General features: G+C 39.1%; 1 long non-coding RNA gene across 1 annotated transcript in view; it reads right to left on the bottom strand.

The window, feature by feature from the left end:
- LOC119535044 overlaps nucleotides 1-17,670 on the bottom strand; it is a 100,962-nt gene that overhangs the window by 50,161 nt on the left and 33,131 nt on the right. The gene's annotated exons all lie outside the window — the stretch shown is intronic.

Here is a 17,670-nt window from a genome sequence, read left to right as displayed (position 1 = left end):
CTGTATTCTTCAGGAGAAAGTGCCTATGTGAAAGAAGGTGATGGGCCAGAGGACAGCCCTAATCAAATATTTGAATACATCTGGTTATTTACCAGATAACTTCACTTGGAATTAACACTAGTATCACTAATTTAATATTAGTATCAGATACTGTCTTCCTTGTGGCTATCAATGGGCTTGCCTACCTAGGTGCTTGAGTTAAAACCTTTGCAATTTGAGACACATGCCCTATAAAACGCATAGTGCTTAGTCCATCCCAGATAGACTGATTTGTCTAGTTGTTAATGCCATTTTTTAAAATGTCCACATAGTGATGGTCAAAGTGTAGAATGGCCTGTATTTGAAAAGTAAGTCTTTTTCCTCTTGGTCCCCCGGTTTCCTTCCCTCTAAATACCCATGACTACCAATTTCTTATGTACACTTCCAGAATAGTCTGTGTACAAGCAAGAATATCCATGAACTCTACATCAAAGCACAGGCGGTTCTGGTTCCACTGTGACAATGTAAGCCCCCTGCAATCTGTCCCTCCCATTGCTTACTACTATAAACTCTGAATAAAATAGAGGGAAAATTACTTTGAGGGCTTTGATAAGCAAACAAAGGCAGGCAGACTAGAGATGAAGAAAAACTTGGAGAAGCAATTTCTGAAAAGGGAGACAGAATTGGCAAGAACAAAAAACAGGACAAACAACTAATAAAATTACAAAATAATAAAATGGTAGACCAAAATCCAAACTTATCAATTATTTTAAATGCTAACACTCCAATTAAAAGATTGACAGAGTGGATAAAAAAAATCAAGACTTGTTATATGGTGCCTACAAGGAACACTTCAAGGACACAGATGAGTTGAAAGTCAAAAGATGGAAAAAAAAAATGCAAACTAAGCATAAGAAGACTGGAGTGGCTATACAAATAACAGATAAAATAGACTTCAAGACAAAGTATTAACCAGAGATAGAAAAGAGGGACATTTCATAATGATAAAAGGAACAATTCATCAAGAAGATATTTACAATTATAAAGATGTATGTGTCTAATAGCCTTAAATACATGAATAAAAAATTTACAGAATTAAAGGGAGAAATAGGCAATTCTGTCATAGCAGGAGATTTTAACACCCCTCTGTAAGCAATTGTTCGAACGTTATCAGGCACTTTGGTCTCACTGACATTTATAGAGAACTACATCCAACTACTGCAGAATACACTTTTTTTCAGGTGTGCATGGTATATCTATCAAGGTAGACCTATGCTGTGCCATAAAACAAATCTCAGTAAATTTAAAAGAATTGAAATCAAACTGAATTTTCTGACCACAGTGGACTTAATCTAGAAATCATTAACAAGATAGTCCAGAAAATCCCCAAATATCTGGAAATTAAATAGCACACTTCTAAATTATTTGTGGGTCAAAAGTGAAATCATGAGGGAAATTAGAAAATATTTTGAGTTAAATGATAAATACAACATAAAATTTGTGGATGCAGGTAAAACAGTGTTAAAGCTGCACTATTCAACACAGCCACCAGCCATATGTGACTATTTAAATTAATTAAAATAAAAAATTGAGTTCCTCAGATACACTAGTCACAATTTCAGGTTCTCAGTAGCCACATGTGGCTAGAGGCTACTGTATTAGGCTTCCTGAAACAGAATATTTCCATTACAGCAGAAAGTTTTATTGGACACAACTGGCTTATAGGAAAATTTGTAGCTTTTAATATTTACATTAGAAAAAAGAAAAACCTAAAATCAATGACCTGTTTCCACTGTAAGCTAGAGAAGGAAGAGCAGGGTAAATCCAAATTAAGGAGAAGAAAGGAAATTAAGATCAATGAAATGGAAACAAGACAATAGAGAAAATTAACAAAGCCAAAACAGATTCTCTGAAAAGAACAACAAAAGTGATAACCCCCCACCTAGACTGACAAAGAAAAAATCATAAATCACCAATATCAGGAATGAAAAAGGTTATCACGATAGATCCTACGGACATTAAAAGAATAATAAGGGTATACAATATACTACTTTATGCCAACAAATTAGAGAATTCTGGTGAAATAGGCAAATTTATTGCAAAAATAGACACAAGAAAGATCAGGAAAACTGAATAGCCCTATATCTAGTAAACTGATTTTATAAAAAAATTTTTATAAAAAAATCCTCTAGGCCCAGAGAGATTCACAGCTGTATTCTATCAAACGTTCAGGGAAATGACACCAATCTTACACAAACTTTCAGAAAATGAAGCAGGAGGGAGTATTGTCCAGCTTGTTAAGAGGCCAACATATCAAAACCTAACATTTTTTTTTTAATCCCCATCTTCTCATCAAATTAACACACAACACTTGCACTCACCCTGTCCTGTCCTCCTGTTACAAAGGAAGAAATGTCCTAAAACAAACTTCTTCATTTTACTTGGGATTCTTCTAATTCCACTTTATTATCCCACTCTGCTAGATCATTCTGCTCACTCTAGTTTCTATAAAAGGAAAACAAAACCAAAAAATTTCCCTAGCCCCACACTTCATCCTTACTACTGCTCTAATTATCTTCCTATCAAAATTAAATTTCATAAGAGCAAATTGTAAACACTGCTTCCATTTCCTCAACCTTAATTCTGTCTTCAGTAGATACCATTACAATTCTTGCACCCACCAACCAATTGAAAATAATCTTGACAAGAGCAACAGTGATTTCACTGCAACTAAATCATATGGAAAATTATTAGTCCTCACTTAACTTGACTTTTCAGTAATACACTATGCCAGGAATCAGCAAACTATGATTGGCCATGTATTTTTGTAAATAAAGTTTTATTGGAACACAACCATGCTCATTCATTTGCACAATGTCTATGGCTGCTTTCATTCAAAAATGGCAGAGTAGCCTCTCCTTGAATCACTCTCTTCTCTTAGTTTCTCTGACACCAGCCTCCTGTTTTCCTTTTGCTTCCATGGCCTCTCTTTTTTCTGGCTCTTCCTTTTCTACTGAATTTCTAATGTTGGAATTACACAGCTCAATCCTGGATTTTTTTCTTATCACACTCTACCCTTAATTGGCTTCATCCATTCCTGTGGCTAAAAATAGCTTCTCTATCTTAACAATCTACAAATGATCATCACTGAGACCTCTCCTTTGTGCTCCACAATCATTCAGCCAACTATATGTGATACCTTTCACTGGCTTCTTAAACTTAAAAGTCCAGTCCTGCACTCTTATTATCCACCCCATGTCTACTAAATTTGTTCCTCATGAAGAGTTCCCCCTGTAAGTTCATGGAACTTCCATAGACGTATGAACTCATTCTAGAAACCTGGGAGTCACCCTGGATGACTTCTTCCTCAAGTCAGTGCTGTCAATTCCACTGTTAGGATATGTCTTGAAACTATTGACTTCTTTATGTCGCTGTCTCATTGCTGCAAGCTACTATGCTGTCTCCCCTAGACTATCGTAAATAGATTCCCTATCTCCTATTTCTAGGCTCTGTCTAAATCATCCTTTACAAATCTGGCCCATGTTTCTCATTGAAGGATTCTGTATAATCTGACCCCTGTCCACCCCTCCTCCATATCGTGACACTGCTCTTGTCCGTTATGCACCCCCCAAAATGACCTTCTTGAGCATCATAGAAGATACTAAGTTACTTCCTATTTTAAAGACTTTTCACTCCTCCCTGCCTTTCTCCAACTGGCTAACTCCGACACATCCATCACTTCTCAGCTTAAATATCACTCCCTCAATGAGATCTTTCTGATCACTCAGTGGAAGCATGGGTTATAACCTCTCATTACACTCACCTTTTAACTTAATAGTGTATGACGTATGCCTCATACTCCATAAAAAGAGATGTTCAAGGTTTGTTATATTTCTTTGTTTGAATGAAATAAAATTTATTTCCCTCTTATTCACTCTTATGCAAATGGGAAATTCAACTTCATGTATGGGGTTATGCCCTACATGAGGACAATTGCACATTGTCAAGAAGTCTCTCTGGTCACTGACCCCTGTCCACACAGCTTAGTGTTGATATGGTTCAGCTTTCTAGTTCCAGAGACTGCTGCTGCTTTGCCATGCTGAGGCCCCAAATCTCTAGAAGTACCACACCTTCCTAGCAGTACCAGCCAGCCATTTTTCTAAGAATTTGCCATTTCCTCAAGGTCTGAACATTCCAGGGCCCATAAACTCTCTTCCCTTCCAAGTCAGGAATCTAACTTCTCTGTCTCATTGCTTCTCAAAATACTCTCCCTTCCCTCTCGCCATTTAGATCACCTATCTAATCCCAAACTTTATTATCTAGTACTTGCTGGAGGAAGTAATCTATCCAGCTTGACTGAATATCCTTTAAGCTCTTGTACGTAAAGCTTAGGTTGGTTCTCGATGGTTAGCAATCCACCATGCTTCTCTATTATATATTTTTCCCTGTTGTTCAAAGTAATTCTTTCATATCTTCTTTTATTTATTTATTTATTTTTAATCTTCATTTTATTGAGATATATTCACATACTACGCAGTCATACAAAACAAATCGTACATTCGATTGTTCACAGTACCATTACATAGTTGCACATTCATCACCTAAATCAATCCCTGACACCTTCATTAGCACACACCCAAAAATAACAAGAATAATAATTAAAGTGAAAAAGAGCAATTGAAGTAAAAAAGAACACTGGGTACCTTTGTTTGTTTGTTTGTTTCCTTCTCCTATTTTTCTATTCATCCATCCATAAACTAGACAAAGTGGAGTGTGGTCCTTATGGCTTTCCCAATCCCATTGTCACCCCTCATAAGCTACATTTTTATACAATTGTCTTCAAGATTCATGGGTTCTGGGTTGTAGTTTGATAGTGTCAGGTATCCACCACCCCCTACCCCAATTCTTTAGAACCTAAAATGGATTGTCTAAAGTGTGCGTAAGAGTGCCCACCAGAGTGACCTCTCGGCTCCTTTTGGAATCTCTCTGCCACTGAAGCTTATTTCATTTCCTTTCACATCCCCCTTTTGGTCAAGAAGATGTTCTCCGTCCCACAATGCCAGGTCTACACTCCTCCCCGGGAGTCATATTCCATGTTGCCAGGGAGATTCACTCCCCTGGGTGTCTGATCCCACGTAGTGGGGAGGGCAGTGATTTCACCTTTCAAGTTGGCTTAGCTAGAGAGAGAGGGCCACATCCGAGCAACAAAGAGGCATTCGGGAGGAGGCTCTTAGGCACAATTACAGGGAGGCCTAGCCTCTCCTTTGCAGCAACCGTCTTCCCAAGGGTAAAACCTATGATAGAGGGCTCAACCCATCAAACCACCAGTCCCCTATGTCTGTGGTCATGTTAGCAACCATCGAGGTGGGGTAGGCCAATACCCCTGCATTCTCCACAGGCCCCAGTGTACCCAGTGTTCTTTTTTACTTCAATTGCTCTGTTTCACTTTAATTATTATTCTTGTTATTTTTGTGTGTGTGCTAATGAAGGTGTCAGGGATTGATTTAGGTGATGAATGTACAACTATGTAATGGTACTGTGAACAATCGAATGTATGATTTGTTTTGTATGACTGCGTGGTATGTGAATATATCTCAATAAAATGAAGATTAAGAAAACAAATTATAGACAGATATTCTCATGAATATAGAAGCAAAATTTCTTAAATGCAAGCATATTGAATCCAACAACATATAAAAGATTAATATATCATGATCAAGTAGAAATTACTCCAGAAATTCAAGATTGGATTAACATTCAAGGATCATCAACGTGCCCAGCAACTCCACTTCTACATATATACCTGAGAGAAATGAAAAGATATGTCCACAGAAAACTTACACATGAATATCCATAGAACATTACTCATAATAGACAAAAAGTGGAAACAACCCAAATGTCAGTCAGTTGGTGGATGAATTTTTAAAAAAAGTGTTATATCCATACAGTGGAATATTACTCAACAATAAAAAAGAAATGAAGTACTGTTACATGCTACAACATGATGAACCTTGAAAACATGGTGCTAAGTGAAAGAAGCCGTTCATAAAGGGACAAAATGGTATTATGTGAAGTGTCCACAACAGGCAAATCTGTGAGACAGAAGTAGATTAGTGATTGCCAGGGGCTGGGGGAGGAGGGAATGGGGAGTGGTGTCTTATCAGTACAGAGGTTTCTTTTGGGGGTGATGAAATATTCTAAAATTACATAGGAATGATGGTTGCACAACTCTGTGCATATATTAAAAGGCATTGAATTGTACACTTCAAAACAGTTAATTTTATATTATGTGAATATCTCAAAAGTTGCTATTAAAGACTGTGTAATTCACCATATTAACAGAACAAAGGAGAAAAAACATTTCAGTTGTTTCAATTGAACAATTGAATGATTCAACAATCATTTCAATTGGTGTGTAAAAAACATTTGACAAAATTTACACCCTTCTATGTTAAAAACTCTCAGAAAACAATAGTAGGGATATTCCTCAAACTGGAAAAAGACATTGTTTTAGTTCACTAAAGCTGGTGAAATGCAATATACCAGAAATGGGTTGGCTTTACAATGGGGATTTATTAACTTACAAGCTTACAGTTCTGAAGCCGTGAAAATGTCCAAATCAAGGCATCAACAGGCCATGCTTTCTCACTAAAGACCAGCTAGCAGCGATCCTCAGCTCCTCTGTCACGTGCCCAGGCACATGGCGACATCTGCTGGTCTCTCGCTTCTCCCGGGTTTCGTTGCTTCCAGCTTCTGGCTTCAGTGGCTTCCTCTGTTTTCTGTGTGTCCTCTCTGAGCTTCTCTGGCTTTTCTCTCTGAGCTTCTGTGTCTTTTCTCTCTCAGCTTCTCTGTGTTTCTCTTTTAGCTTCTGTCTGAGTCCTCTCTCAGCTTCTTTTAAAGGACTCCAGTAAGAGGATGAAGACCCACCTGGGGCATGCCTCAACTGAAATAATCAAAAGGTCCCACCTACAATAGGTCTGCACTCACAGGAATGGATTTGCTTTAAGAACATGGGTCTTTTCTGGGGTCCATTCAACTTCAAACTACCACAAGCATTGTATTAGTTAGGGTTCTCTAGGGAAACAGAATCAATGAGAGGTATCTATGAGTATAAGATTTATAAAAGTGACTCACACAACTGTGGGTACACACGAGTCCAAATTCTGTAGATGAGTCAGCAAACTCTCAACTCCAACGAAGATGTCCGATGAACTCCTCAGGAAATGAACCAGCAACTTCGATGAACTACTCAGGAAATGAACTGGGATCTTCGACGAACGTGTTTGATGATCTCCTCAGGAAACGAACTGGCAACTTCAACAAACTCCTCAGGAAACGCTTCACTATGAGCCGAAGAAGAAGTGAAGGTCCTCTATCTGTCTTGCTTATAAGTCTTCAACTGATTAATTGGATTAAATCCAGCTAACTGCATTCTCTCATTGTGGAAGACATGCCCTTTGGTGAGTCATAAGTCACAGCTGCAGCCAATTGACTGATGGTTTAATAAACCAGCCTGTTGGTTTATTAACCAGCCAAAAACGTCCTCACAGCAATCGTTAGGCCAGTGCTTGCTTGACCAGACAGCTGGGTACTGTCACCTGGCCAAGTTGACACATGAACCTAACCATCACAGGCATCTATGAAAAAACCTACAGCTGGCATCATATTTAATGGCAAAAGACTGAATTGTTCATCCCTAAAATTGGGAACAAGGAAAGGATGCCCATTTTTGTTACTTCTATTGAAAATTTTACTGGAGGTCCTAGCCAGTGAAAAAAAGACAAGAAAAAGAAATAAAAAGCACAAATATCAGAAAGAAGGAAAGTTGTTTCCAAAAAAGTATGATTTTTATGTAGAAAATCCCAGGGAATTTACAGAATAACCTCTAGAACGAATAATTGAATTTATCAAGGTTGCAGATGCAAGGTTAATATACATGTCTTAGTTTGCCAGGCTGCTATGACAAATACCACACAGTGGGTTGGCTTAAACAACAGGAATTTATTGGCTCACAGTTTTGAGGCTAGAAGAAGTCCAAAATCAAGATATCAGCCAGACTTGCTTTCTTTTGGAGTCTGTAGTGTTCTGGTGCTGGCAGCTAGTAATCATGGGGGTCCTTGGCTTATTTCCCTGCCCCCCATCACATGGCGAACTCTTTAGCCTGTGTCTGCTGACTTCCTGCTTCTCCCAGTGGTCTTCTCTCTGACTCTGGCTTCTGATTTCTTCTCTTTCCAAGGCCTCCAGTAATATGGATTAAAACCCCCTGATTCAGTTGGTCACATCTTCACTGAAAGCCACATTTCCAAAGGTCCTACAGGTATACCTCATTTTATTGTGGCAACCTTGCATTGAGCAATTCTATCGGCACCATTTTTCAAACAGCATGTACTCACCTTGTATCTCTGTCACATTTTAATTAAGGTATATACATTGCTTTTTTTTTTTTCAGACATGCTATTGCACACTTAACAGACTACACTATAGTGTAAAACTTTTTATATGCACTGGGAAAACAAAAAAATTGTGTGACTTGCTTTATTGTGATACTCACTTAATTGTGGTGGTCTGGAACTGAACCTGCAATATACCTTGGGTATGCCTGTGTTTATGATGGGTTCACACCCACAGGGATGTAGACTAATATTAAGAACAGTTTGTTGGAGTACATAATTCAACCTACCACAATACTGAAATACATTATATTCTTATATATTCCCAACAAACAACTGTAAAATTAAAATTTTTAAAAAATCCATTTATAACAGTGCCAAAAATGTTGACTACATAGGAGAAAATCTAACAATGGTTGCCCAAGATTTCAATACTGGAAAAGTACAAAATGTTGCTGAGGAAACATAAAGACTTAAATGTAGAAATATACCTTGTTTATGGATTGGGGAAGAGTAAATATTAAGATGTCAGTTCTACCCAAAGTGATTAGTGATTCAATGCAATTCCAATAAAAATTACGGCAGACTTCTTTGCAGAAATGAAAAAGCCAGTCATCAATCATATGGAAAGGGGAAAAAAAAAAAGAAAAAAATTCACATGGAAGGGTAATGGGATCCAAATAATAAAAAAACCATCTTGAAAATGAAGAAAGTTGGAGGAATCTCACTTCCTGATTTTAAAACTTATTACAAAACTGCAGTAATCAAAACAGCTTGGTAGTAACACAGGGATAAACATATAGACCAGTGAAATAGAATTTAGAATTCAAAAGTAAACCCTCACATCTATAACCAATTGATTTTTGACAAAGGTGCCAAGTCTACTCAGAGGGGAAATAATAGTCTCTTCAACAAATGGTGCTGGGAAAACTGGATATCCACATGCAAAAAAATGAAGGTGGAAACTTACCTCATACCATATACATAAAATAACTCAAAATGGATCAAAGACTAAATTTAAGAACTAAAACTATAAAACTCCTAAAATAAAAAATAAGGAAACCTTATATTAGATTTCAGGACCTTCAGGACCTCATATAAGGCAGTAGTTTTTTAGACTTTATGCCAAAAGTATGAGCAACAAAAGAAAATAATAGACAAATGGGGCATCATCTAAATTTAAAACTTTAAAGTTTCAAAGGACATTATCAAGAAAGTGAAAAGATGACAAGCACAATGGGAAAAATATTTGGAAACCACATATCCAACTAGGTTTTAGTAAACAGAATATAAATAACTCCTACAACTCAACAACAAAAAGACAAACAACCCAATTAAAGAATGGGTAATTCTGCTACTCAGTACATAACCAGAAGATCTGAAAGCAGGGTCACAAACAGACATTTGCACACCAATGTTCATACTGGCATTATTCACAATTGCCAAAAGATGGAAACAACCCAAGTGTCCATCAACTGCTGAATAAACAAAATGTGGTGTATACATACAATGGAATATTACTCAGCAGGAAGAAGGAATGAAGTCCTGAAGCACACAACAACACAGATGAAACCTGAGGACATAATGCTGAGTGAAGTAAGTCAGACACAAAAGCACAAACATTGTATGATTTCACTAACATGAGCTAATTATAATATGAAAACTCATATTCATAAAGTTTAGAATATAGGTTACCAAGAGATAGGATAAGGCTAGGGAATGGGGAGTGGTTGCCTAATATGTAAAGAATTTTTAATGACGTTGAACTTAAATGTTTGGAAATGGATAGAGATGATGGCAGCTTGTTACTGGGATTATAAGTAATAGTGCTGAATTGTCTGTGAATATGGTTGAAAGGGGTTATTTAGAATCATGTATGTCACCAGAAGGAAAGCCAGAGATTAAAATATGGAATGTATAATGCAGTGACTCTTGTGGTGGACAATGTCTGTGATTAACACTGCAAATATAAATAAGTTCTTTCATGAACTTAAACAAATGTACAACACTTCCTCAGTTAATAATAGAGTGGTATATGGGAGAAAAGTACGTTTTACAAACCATGGACTATAGTTAGCAGTAATATCTTAATATTCTTTCATCAACAGTAACAAATGTACCACAGCAATACTACCGGTCAACAATAGGGGGAATAAGGGTTATGAGGTGTTTTGGGTTTTCTTTTTTATGTCCATTTGTTATTTTTCTTTTTGGAGTAATGAAGATGTTCTAAAATTGACTGTGGTGATGATTGCACAACTAGGTGATAATATTGTCAGCCATTGGTTGTATACTTTGGATGCATTATATGGTGTGTGAATAGATCTCAATAAAATTGGCAGAAAAAAAAGAATGGGCAAAGGACTTGTATTATTCAGGGTTCTCTAGGGAAACAGAACTGACAGGATATATATATATGTATTCATGAATATAATGTAAATAATATGAGATTTATTGTAGGAATTGGCTCACATCACTGTGGGGACAAGCAAGTCTAAATTCTGAAGGGCAGGCCACAGACTGGAAACTCTGACGAAGATTTTCAGTACATTCCCCTGGAGAAGCTGGTTGGCTGAAGTAGGGATGGAAATTCTTCCTCCTGATTGCTGAAATCATCACTCCTCCATTTAAGGCCTTCAACTAATTGGATGAGACTTCTCTCATTTTTGAAGGTAATCTCTTCATTGATTGTAGATGTAGTCAGCCATAGATTCAGTCATATTTAAAGCCATGAAATATCCTCACAGTAACAATCAAGCCAGTGCTTACTTAACCAAACAGCTGGATTCTGTAACCTAGCCAGGTTGACACATGAACTTAACCATCACACTTGAATAGACATTTCTACAAAGAAGATACACAAAATGACCAATATGCACATAAAAAGATACTCAACTTCATTAGCTATTATGGGAATACAAATCAAAGCACAAGATACCATTTCATACCCACTAGAATAGCTACTGTTTTAAAAAGAGAAAATAAGTGTTGGGCAAGGAAATGGAGACATAAGGAACCCTCATATATTGTCGGTGGAAATGTAAAATGGTACAGCTGCTATGTAAAAACAGTTTGGCCATCCCTCAAAAGTTAAACATGGAGTTACCATATGACCTGGCAATCCCACTTCTAGGTATCTACCCCCAAAGAACTGAAAACAGGGACTCAAACAGGTATTTGCACACATGTTCATAGTGGCATTCTTCACAATTGCCAAAAGGTAGAAGCCACCCAAGTGTCCATCACTGATGAATGGATAAACAAAATGCGGTATATACGTACAATGGAATATTATTCAGCCATAAGAAGGAATGAAGTTCTGATACATGCTACAACATGGATGAACCTTGAAGACATAATGTTGAGTGAAATAAACCAGACACAAAAGGACAAATATTGTATGATATCACTTATATGAAATAATAAAAGTATTTAAATTTATAGAGTCAGAAACTAGAATACAGATTACCAGGGGCCAGGATTGGGGTAGGGAATGGGGAGTTAATGCTTAAATGGTACAGAGTTTCTGTTTGAGGTGATGGAAAAGTTTTGTTAATGGATTGTAGCACAACATTGTGAATGTAATTAACACCACTGAATTGTATATCTGAATGTGGTTAAAAGGGGAAATTTTAAACTGTATATATGTTACTAGGATACTAATTTTAAAAAAACCAACAAAGTTTCTAGAAGAAATCAAGAAAAATTCCCATTCATGGATTTATCTAGGAAAAAAAGTCTCACCAAGGATTTAAAGGACTTGTACACAGAAAACTACAAAACATTGCAAAAAGAAATCAAAGGCCTAAATAAATGGAAGAACATTGGTGTTCAGGGATTGGAAGACTATGTAGATTAAGATGTCAATTCTATCCAAAGCGATTTACAGATTCAATGCAATCCCAATCAAAATCCTAACAACCTTCCTTGCAGAAATGGAAAAGTCAATCATCAAATTTATCTGGAGGGGTAAGGAGCCCTGAATAGCTAAAGCCATCTTGAGAAAGAAGAATGAAGTTGGAGGACTCAATCTTCTCAATCTTAACATTATTACAAAGACACGGTAATCAAAACATCATGGTACTGGCACAAGGACAGACATATAGACCAATGGAAAAGAATTCAAAGTTCAGAAATAAGTCCTCACATTTATGGCCATCTGATTTTTGAGAAGGATGCCAAGTCCACTCAATTGGGAAAGAATAGTCTCAAAAATGGTGCTTGGGGTCAGACTTCCAGGAAGATGGTTTATTAGGAGAGGCAGAGCAAAATTCTACTCCATGAAAAAGACTAGATAAAGGACAGAGAGCTCTCTGGAAGAGCAGTTCCAGGGTGCCACCAGCCAGGCAGAGACTTCTACACCACATGGTGAGGATCTAGCTGCAGAGGCAGACAGACTGTGTTTGTAAGGACCAGTGAGTGTATTTGGCCAGGACTGCCACTGGGGATGGGCAGTTGGAGCCAGGTGACAAGCGCAGGAGGGAGTAGATTTCCACACCCTGTGCATCCTTCATGGCAGTTGGCTGGGGACATAACCCTTTACAGCCCCACGGCTGACAGCTCCCTTGCTGGGCACTGGTAGCTAGAGCTGGCAGACAAGTGCAGAAGGGAGCAACTTTCCACACCCCATGCACCCATCTCAGCAGTTTGCTGGAGAGGTAATCCTTCACAGCCCTGCAGCCAAGAGCTCCCATGCCAGAGACTGGTGGCTAGAGCTGGCCACTGAGCACGGAGTGAGCAGCATTCTAAGAACTGTGTACCCATCTCAGCAACTGACTGGGGAGATTACCCTTTGCAACCCTATCTCTGAGAGCTCCCATGAGGGAACGTGGGATTTGGCAGACTTGTGGTGACTGCACTCACTCTTCCTCCATGGAAGCCCACAGTGTGCACAGCCAAGAGGCAAGTGTGCCACATGGAAGTTCCAGGTGCCCCTCCCCAATCCAAGGGACTCGCAGGTGCACAGCAGTCAGAGACTGCAGTGCATTTGAGCTGCAAGGTGAGATATGCAGCTCCACAGCCCCAGACTGGTCCATTCACAGTCCCAGGAATTGCCGGGACCACTGTGCCCTGGAGCAGACTCCGTACCAAACTGCGCAGGACCCGCCCCACTCCCACAGGGCTGACAATCCCAAGTGCACATGGAAAACTGCTGCACTGAGTGGATTTCCACCTGGTTTAGACCCTGTCCAGAGCACAAAGTTGGGGAAGAGCTGGCTTGAGGGTGAGAGGTGGCAAAAGAGTGCCATCTGCTGGTAGGACAGGGAAAGTGCACTCCACCAAGCTGTAGCTCTGCCAAACTATAGATAAAAGCTCAAACAATCTTGCATTTGCCAAAATAATCTTACCAAGATAAGCAAATGCCCTGAAGCCAACAGAAAATCATAATATACCTGAAGAACCAAAAAGATACGGTTCTCTGGAAGAGACACAATTTGGAGCAATTAAGTAAAGAAGTACACACAAATCTCCAAAACAACTTTAACAAGATGGCTAAAGACATAAAGGACATCAAGAAAACCCAAGAAGAGCATAAAGAAGAATTTGAAAGAGTAAATTTAAAAATAGCAGATCTTAGGGAAATAAAAGAAACTGTTGATCAAATTAAAAATATACTAGAAACACCTAACAGCAGATTTGAAGGGGCAGAAGAAAGGATACGTGAATTAGAAGACAGAGCAATGGAATGTGAATACACAAAAGAACAAATGATGAAAAAAAAAAAAAATTGAAATGGAGCTCAGGGAAATGATGGACAACAAGAAGTGTACAAATATAAGAATCACTGGTGTCCCAGAAGGAGAAGAGAAGAGTAAAGGGCTGAGAAGAGTGTTTCAAGACATAGCTGGGGGAAAATTCTCACCCCTTCTAAATGACATAAATATGCAAATCAAAGATGCCCAACTCCAGATAGAATAAATCCAAATAAACCCACTCTGAGTCATATAATGATTAGATTGCCAAATGCTGAAGAGAAGGAGAATGTTCTGAAAACAGCAAGAGAAAAGCAATTCACCACATACAAGGGAAACAACATAAGACTAAGGACTAACTACTCAGCAGGCAGCATGGAGGTGAGAAAGCAGTGGTATGACATATTTAAAATTCCGAAAGCGAAAAATTGCCAGCCAAGAATCCTTTATCCAGCAAAGTCACCTTCAAAATTGAGGGAGAGTTTAAAATTTTCACAGACAAACAAATGCTGAGAGAATTGGTTAACAAGAGACCTGCCCTACAAGAAATACTGAAGGGAGCACTACTGGCTGAGAAAAAAAGAGGGGAGAGAGGCCTGGAGGAGGGCACAGAACTGAAGAGTATTAGTAAGGGTGACTTAAAGGATATAAAGAGAGACAGGGAAAAAATAGATCTGACAAATAAAAATGAAAGGATGAGGTCTTTGTCAAGAGGCGGGGCAAGATGGTGGACTGGTGAGCTGTATGTTTTAGTTACTCCTCCAGGAAAGTAGGTAGAAAGCCAGGAACTGCGTGGACTGGACACCACAGAGCAATCTGACTTTGGGCATACTTCATACAACCCTCATGAACATGTCGAACTGCTGAGATCAGTGAAATCTGTAAGTTTTTGTGGCCAGGGGACCCGCACCCCTCCCTTCCAGGCTCAGTCCCATGGGAGGAGGGGCTGTCAGCTCTGGGAAGAAGAAGGGAGAACTGCAGTGGCAGCCCTTATCAGAAACTCATTCTACTGATCCAAACTCCAACCATAGACAGACTGAGACCAGACACCAGAGAATCTGAGAGCAGCCAGCCCAGCAGAGAGGAGAAAGACACAGGAAAAAACAGCACGAAAAACTCCAAAATAAAAGCAGAGGACTTTTGGAGTTCTGGTGAACATAGAAAGGGGAAGGGCAGAGCTCAGGCCCTGAGGCTCATATGCAAATCCCGAAGAAAAGCTGATCTCTCTGCCCTGTGGACCTTTCCTTAATGGCCCTAATTGCTTTGTCTCTTAGCATTTCAATAACCCATTAGATCTGTGAGGAGGGCCCTTTTTTTTTTAATTCCTTTTTTCTTTTTCTAAAACAATTACTCTAAGAAGCCCAATACAGAAAGCTTCAAAGACTTGCAATTTGGGCAGGTCAAGTCAAGAGCAGAACTAAGAGAGCTCTGAGACAAAAGGCAATAATCCAGTGGCTGAGAAAATTCACTAAACACCACAACTTCCCAAGAAAAGGGGGGTGTCCGCTCACAGCCATCGTGCTGGTGGACAGGAAACACTCCTGCCCATCACCAGCCCCATAGTCCAGAGCTGCCCCAGACAACCAAGTGTGATGGAAGTGCTTCAAATAACAGGCACACACCACAAAACTGGGCATGGACATTAGCCTTCCCTGCAACCTCAGCTGATTGTCCCAGAGTTGGGAAGGTGGAGCAGTGTGAATTAACAAAGCCCCATTCAGCCATCATTTCAGCAGACTGGGAGCCTCCCTACACAGCCCAGCAGCCCAGAACCGCCCTGGGGGGACGGCAGTCACCTGTGACATAGCACAGTCATCCCTCAACAGAGGACCAGGGGGTGCATGGCCTGGAAGAGGGACCCACTTGCAAGTCTCAGGAGCCATACGCCAATACCAAGGACTTGTGGGTCAGTGGCAGAGACAAAGTGTGGCAGGACTGAACTGAAGGATTAGACTATTGCACCAGCTTTAAAACTCTAGGATCACCAGGGAGATTTGATTGTTAGAGCCACCCCCCCTCCCTGACTGCCCAGAAACACGCCCCATATACAGGGCGGGCAACACCAACTACACACGCAAGCTTGGTACACCAATTGGACCCCACAAGACTCACTCCCCCACTCACCACAAAGGCAAAGCAGGGGAGAACTGGCTTGTGGAGAATGGGTGGCTCGTGGACGCCACCTGCTGGTTAGTTAGAGAAAGTGTACTCCACGAAGCTGTAGATCTGATAAATTAGAGATAAGGATTTCAATTGGTCTACAAATCCTAAAAGAACCCTATCAAGTTCAGCAAATGCCAAGAGGCCAAAAACAACAGAAAATTATAAAGCATATAAAAAAACCAGACGATATGGATAACCCAAGCCCAAGCACCCAAATCAAAAGATCAGAAGAGACACAGCACCTAGAGCATCTACTCAAAGAACTAAAGATGAACAATGAGACCATAGTATGAGATACAAAGGATATCAAGAAGACCCTAGAAGAGCATAAAGAGGACATTGCAAGACTAAATAAAAAAACAGATGATCTTCTGGAAATTAAAGAAACTGTTGACCAAATTAAAGATTCTGGACACTCATAGTACAAGACTAGAGGAAGTTGAACAACGAATCAGTGACCTGGAAGATGACAGAATGGAAAATGAAAGCATAAAAGAAAGAACGGGGAAAAAAATTGAAAAAATTGAAACGGACCTCAGGGATATGATAGATAATATAAAACGTCCGAATATAAGACTCATTGGTGTTCCAGAAGGGGAAGAAAAGGGTAAAGGTCTAGGAAGAGTATTCAAAGAAATTGTTGGGGAAAACTTCCCAAATCTTCTAAACAACATAAATACACAAATCATAAATGCTCAGCAAACTCCAAATAGAATAAATCCAAATAAACCCACTCCAAGACATATTCTGAACACACTGTCAAACACGGAAGAGAAGGAGCAAGTTCTGAAAGCAGCAAGAGAAAAGCAATTCACCACATACAAAGGAAACAGCATAAGACTAAGTAGTGACTACTCAGCAGCCACCATGGAGGTGAGAAGGCAGTGGCACGATATATTTAAAATTCTGAGTGAGAAAAATTTCCAACCAAGAATACTTTATCCAGCAAAGCTCTCCTTCAAATTTGAGGGAGAGCTTACATTTTTCACAGACAAACAAATGCTGAGAGAATCTGCTAACAAGAGACCTGCCCTACTGGAGATACTAAAGAGAGCCCTATAGACAGAGAAACAAAGAAAGGACAGAGAGAATTGGAGAAAGGTTCAGTACCAAAGAGATTCAGTATGGGTACAATAAAGGATATTAATAGAGAGAGGGGAAAAATATATATGACACACATAAACCAAAGGATAAGATGGCTGATTCAAGAAATGCCTTCACGGTTATAAGGTTGAATGTAAATGGATTAAACTCCCCAATTAAAAGATATAGATTCACAGAATGGATCAAAAAAAATGAACCATCAATATGTTGCATACAAGAGACTCATCTTAGACACAGGGACACAAAGAAATGGAAAGTGAAAGGATGGAAAAAAAATATTTCATGCAAGCTACAGCCAAAAGAAAGCAGGTGTAGCAATATTAATCTCAGATAAAATAGAC

This window comes from Choloepus didactylus, chromosome 1 (assembly GCF_015220235.1).
Source record: "Choloepus didactylus isolate mChoDid1 chromosome 1, mChoDid1.pri, whole genome shotgun sequence".
NCBI classification, from domain to species: Eukaryota; Metazoa; Chordata; class Mammalia; order Pilosa; family Megalonychidae; genus Choloepus; species Choloepus didactylus.
This window is presented reverse-complemented; position numbering and strand designations above follow the sequence as displayed.